The sequence below is a fragment of the Alligator sinensis genome, unplaced genomic scaffold, assembly GCF_000455745.1.
Source record: "Alligator sinensis unplaced genomic scaffold, ASM45574v1 scaffold850_1, whole genome shotgun sequence".
NCBI lineage: Eukaryota > Metazoa > Chordata > Crocodylia > Alligatoridae > Alligator > Alligator sinensis.
Window position 1 is genome coordinate 3275 of NW_005842742.1, and position 5921 is coordinate 9195.

Sequence of the window (5921 nt, forward strand, 5' to 3'; positions counted from 1 at the left end):
CTGAGATTCCCATCTGCTGATGTAACAGATCCAACACCTCTTAGAACCTAGTCTCCATTGCAGAACTAATTTTGGCCAAAAGAAACTATTAGTGCCCCCGTCAAATCTACCCTATGGGTCAGCAACGTGGAGCTGTAGAGGCAACTGGGTGGATGTTGGCATGGTTGGATTTTGGCAGCTGAGTTGGATGTTGGCATGGATGCTCACTTCCAGCACATCCGGGTAGGACAACCAAACAATCAGCCACCCCTCAGGTGTTTCAGTCCCTGATTAATGAGGTTGTTCATCATCCTCCCATCCTCTCCCCTGCAGAAAGACCTGCAATGCCTGCAGATGGATCTCTGACTCAAGGATTGGTGTCTTCGGTCATCTCAAGACCTGTCAATGAGCCATGGTAGAACTCACCCTCCAATTGATGGCTGGCTGTCAACAACATATCAATGTGGCTGTGCAGAACCCAATGGAGTGATGGACAATGGAGCTCTCACCTTGCTGACCTCAATGAACAACCGCAGTTGAAGCCAACCAGAAATCTTTGACCCTGTTTGACCCTATTAATAATAATAATAACAATAATAATAATAATAATAATGACAACAACAGCATGAGTCATAAACACACCTTGTGTATTATGGCATTATAATGATGACTTCTGCTATTACTAGTGCAGCTCTGACTACCTCAGTGCCACTATCTTAAATTGGTTTCCTATTTGGAGTAGCTGCAATAGTGGAAACATCCCTCATCAACCAAACAGTGCTAGAAGCTGACAATGCAAGGTCCGTAATTCAAAATAATGAGCTTTCTGTGGACCATCATGAGCTGTTGAGAACAAATAAGACAGTCTCAGGCCCTGTCTCTGCAATTCCCTCACTTATACTGTATTTGTTCACATATACTCACACAGATACTTTTTTCCCCAGAATCAGCCCTCTTGGGATGTGTGTCATAGAATCATGGAGAAGTAAGGCTAGAAGGGACCTCCAGTAGTCACATCTAGTCTAACACCCTGCCCGAGGCAGTATCAGCCCTGTCCAAATGATCCTATACAAATACATAATCATAGGATCATAATGATCTGGTATCCCATGATCACCTCTTGGTGAAACTGACCAATCATGGCCTTAGGTCCACCACGATCCACTGGCTGGGAAATTGGCTCCGTGGTCGGACCCAGAGGGTGGTAAGTGATGGAAGTCAATCGTTGTGGTGCCCTGTGACCAGTGGGCTCCCTCAAGGCTCTGTCCTTGGGCCTATCCTTTTCAACATCTTCATCAATGATGTGGACATTGGAGTCAGAAGCGGACTGGCCAAGTTCACCGATGACACCAAACTTTGGGGCAAAGCATCCACATCTGAAGACAGAAGGGTGATCCAGGCTGACCTGGACAGACTCAGCAAATGGGCAGATGAAAACCTGATGGTGTTTAACACTGAAAAATGCAGAGTTCTCCATCCTTATAGGCTTGGCAGTGCTATGCTGGCTAGCACTACGGAAGAAAGAGACTTGGGGGTCATCATTGACCACAAGATGAACATGAGCCTTTAGCGTGATGCTGCAGCTAGTATTGCATCCATAGATACTTCTCAAGCAAATCCTGGGATGTCATTCTCCCATTGTACTCAGCCTTGGTGAGGCCGCAGCTGGAGTACTGCATCCAGTTATGGGCCCCACAATTCAAAAAGGATGTGGAGAAGCTTGAGAGACTCCAGAGAAGAGCCTCACACATGATCAGAGGTCAGGAAAACAGATCTTACGATGACAGGCTGAGAGCTATGGGGATCTTCAGCCTGGAAAAGCGAAGGCTCAGGGGTGATCTGGTGGCCACCTATAAGTTTATCGGGGTGACCACCAGGATCTGGGGGAACGATTGTTCACCAGAGCGCCCCAAGGGATGATGAGGTTGAACGGTTACAAACTACGGCAAGACCGTTTCAGGCTGGACATAAGGAAGAATTTCTTTACTGTTTGAGCCCCCAGGGTCTGGAACAGCCTGCCACTGGAGGTGGTTCAAGCGCCTTCATTGAACACCTTCAAGAGAAAATTGGATGCTTACCTTGCTGGGATCCTATGATCCCAGCTGACTTCCTGCCCTTCGGGCGGGGGGGCTGGACTTGATGATCTTCCGAGGTCCCTTCCAGCCCTAATGTCTATGAAATCTATGAAATCTATGAGATGTCAGACTTAAAGGAACCTCCAGAGGCCATAGAGTCATGGTCAAAGACTCACAGAGAAGCAGGGCTGGAAGGGACCTCAAGAGATCACATGTAGTCCAACCCACTGCCTGAGGTGGGGTCATGCTTGTCCAAACCATCCAATCCAAATCCATAATCATAGAATCATAGATAAATCAGACTCAAAGAGACCTCCAGAGGCCATAGAGTCATGGTCATAGAGTCATCAAGACGTAGGGGTGGAAGGGCCCTCCAGAGGTCACATATAGTCCAATGCCCTACCTGAGGCAGAGTCATCCCTATCTGAACCATCCAATCCCAGTCCATAATTATAAAATCATAGAGAAGTCAGACCCAAAGGGCCTTCTAGGGGTCATAGAATCATGGCCATATTCATAGAGAAGCAGGGCTCAATGGGATCTCCATAGATCATCTATTCCTGAGGCAGGATCATCCCAACTGCAAGCATTCTAGACTCTCCATCATTTTAACTCCACAGAAGACAACAGTCAACCCTGGCACAACACTACCATCACACCCGAACCTGCCACAGGGATAGCAGGAGGACTGTGGCAGCCAATGGCCTTCTCTTATAAAAGGTTGTCAATATATGCTCGAGAGATCCCAGATAGAGGCCATGTGTTGAGGAATGCCTTCCTCTGTAGCCGGAGATGGAAAGCCCACAACTCCCTTGGGTGTCTATTCCTCTGCCTCCCTGCTCTAACAGGGAGGACATTTTTCTAGATATCCAATCTTAATTTACTTTGCTGCAACTTCAAGCCACTGGGCCATGTCCTCCTTTCAGCAGAATGAGAGGTAAGGTCTTTACGGCAGCCCTTCAAGTATTTAAAGACTGCTCTCATGTCCCCTCTTCAGTGCCTTTCCTGCAAGCTCAACATGCCCAGCTCCTTCAGCCTCTCCTTGTAGCACTTGCTTTCCAAGCCCTTGATCATCTTTGTTACCCACCTCTGAACTCTCTCTAACGTCTCCACGTCCTTTTAAATAAATGAAGCCCAGAACTGGACACAATACTCCAGATGAGGCCTAACCAGTGCTGAGTAGCGTGGCACTACCTTAAGCATCTTAAGCTGATTATATTTTCTTCGCTGGAATAGAAGCATGGAGACACTATGCTCTGGTTCCTGCCAAGATGCGCCCACTTCTCTCTGGCCCCAGGAAGCAACCACTCATTTAACCAACCTACCGTATGCACAACTAACCACACAATGCCCATCGAACCAACCATAGATGGAGTCCAGTGTTTATACCACTCACAGCCACTAAGAAACTAGTGGTTGCTGGCTGAGCCACTGTCAGTTGTCTCTTGATGAGGGTTGTGATGTGGAAATGACAATATTATTCACAGCTCTTCTAGAAGGAATGATTTACAGTCAAGATGTTGTGGTCCTTTTTCCCCTCCCTTCTTCCTTCCAAGCACAAGGCATAGGTCTTATTTGGAGGGGCGTGTTATATGCAGGAAACTATGGTAAGCTCTTGCAAAGCCTATTAGCCAACCAGACATACAAGGAATGATTTGCTGGGTGGGGAACATATTGGATACGAATGAATGAATGCGGATGTTCACCCTGAGACTCCAGCAGCTGGAGATGTATGAAGAGCAGCAGTATCATTGGGGCTGGCTGAAGAAGACGTGAGCCATGGAATATTCCAGTTGTAAACATCTGCTTGCATCTCTTACCCAATGTAGGCCTTTTGCCAAAATGCAGCGAAAACCCTCATAAATATTAATTAAAGGGCACCAGGAAAAGCTACCTCTTCATTACGGAGAGATTAACGATGGAGAAAGAGGCGTCAATCTGGCTGACTCAACTATCTAGATGCCCCAGGGGAAGGTGGGTAGAAGTTACAGAGATGTTATAAAACCAGACGAGCTCAAAGGAAAGACAAGAGATATCAGACAGGGGGGAGAAGGGGAGAACTGGTCCTGTCCATGTGTCCGTCAGCACGGTGAGGGACTATTTTGAGGTGATGACTTCTTCACCCAAGCCCAGCTGAGAAGGGTCTGGCTTAGGCACCTGAACCACATTCCTCCAGGAGAACCGTGGATAGTGTGAAACGTTTGCAGAGACTGGTTGGATTAGGTTGCAGTCCCTCCCTGGATTCAGTTGGCTGAGATTGTCGTGGTAGAGGAAGGTCACAGAGAAGCCCTTGTGCTCCAGGATATCAGCTGTGGAGCCCCTCGCCTGTCCTGCAGGCCTACACAAGGTGCGGTGATACCCCCTGGGGGCAAGTGAAGTGGGGCTGGATGGGAAGGGCTGGGGTGGAGACCTAGTTATCTCTCCTGTGGCACCCCCCAGGCACTTGCTCCAGCCCCATGGGGGCCCACATCAGTGGTCCAGGTAACCTGAGGATGAGGTGGTGACACAGATGCACCCCTCCCTCCCTCTCTCCCTCCCTCTAGCCATCCATCCATCCATTCACTCTATCCATCCACATCTATATATCCACACACCCATCCATCACATATAACTTCTCCATCCATCCGCTCTAGCTATCTATCTAGCCCCATAGACCCCCTCTATCTTTCTATCTATATCCTTCCTTCTTTTCACCTCCACTTTCCCTCCTTCCTCCCTTCTGTCTGTATGCCCATCCATCCATACATCTCCAAACACCCACTTATCTATCTATCTATCTATCTATCTATCTCCAAATGCCCACTTATCTATCTCTCTGTCCATCCATCCATCTCTATACATCTACTTATCCATCTAGTTGTCCACCCATTCATCTATCCCTTCTATCTGTCCAGCTAGCCCCATAAACCCCTCTGTCTAGTTGGTTTCCCTAGTCATAGATGGGTTTTGGTTGCAGCCCAGTCTATGGGTGGTGCCTGGAGTCTGCCAGTGCTTCTGCTGGGACTCAACCCAGGGGATCCCTGGCTAGAGGGTCTTGCCCTTCTGCTCAGGCTCAGCTTGATGCTTGACTGGGGAGCAGGAAGGAATTGGACCACTGGTCAGACTGGTATGGAATGGTGAGAGTTACTTTCTTCTCTAGCAGAGGGCATGACCTCTGCTTTGGAGTTCTGGGATGGATTTGAACCCATGGCTTTGGAACTGAGGAGGCCTCACCTGGGGCACTGGGTCCAGTTTGGAGCCCTGCACTTCAAGAAGGAGATGGGCAGGTTGGAAAGAGTCCAGTGCAGGGCAACAAAAAGGAGTGGAGACCTGGGAAACAGGACTGCTGAGGAAAGGCTGAAAGAACTAGGGTGACTGCATGTGGAGAAGAGAAGACCAAGGGAGGATTTGGACACAGGAGATGGACAACTCTCTGTGGCCACTGAGGATGAAATTAAGAGCAGTGGCCTCAAGCTGCAGCAGGGGAAACTAAGGCTGGAGATGAGGAGACATTTTCTGACTCTGGGGGGAGAGGGGTTCAAGCCTTGGAACAGGCTGCCCAGAGGGGTGGTGGAGTCTCCATCCTTGGAGATCTTCAAGAGCAGGTTGGATGGAGACTTTGGCTGGTGGTGGTTTAGTAATGCAAAAAATTCTCTAGGATATTTTCCATGGCCAAGAAATGAGGGAAAGGGAAGAGCTGGGGTCTCTGAGGGGGTGTCTTGGGTATAACAAGGTATGTCTTGAGTCTAATGATGGATGTCTTCCATCCAACAAGGGAGGTCTTGGCTTTAACAAGGGATGTCTTGAGTCCATCGAGGTGGATCTTGGATCTAACAAGGGGTATCTTGATTCCAACCGGGGGGGGGGGGGTTTGGGTTAACAAAGGGG

At 48.6% G+C, this 5921-nt stretch overlaps 1 protein-coding gene across 1 annotated transcript in view; it reads left to right on the forward strand.

Annotated features, from left to right (window-relative positions):
- The first annotated feature begins 4096 nt into the window (after positions 1-4096).
- LOC102386788 (kallikrein-14-like) overlaps positions 4097-5921 on the forward strand; it is a 6332-nt gene continuing 4507 nt past the window's right edge. Inside the window, exon 1 of the mRNA XM_006034466.1 lies at positions 4097-4401. The gene's annotated coding sequence lies outside the window, so the exon portion shown is untranslated. The remainder of the gene's footprint in view (positions 4402-5921) is intronic.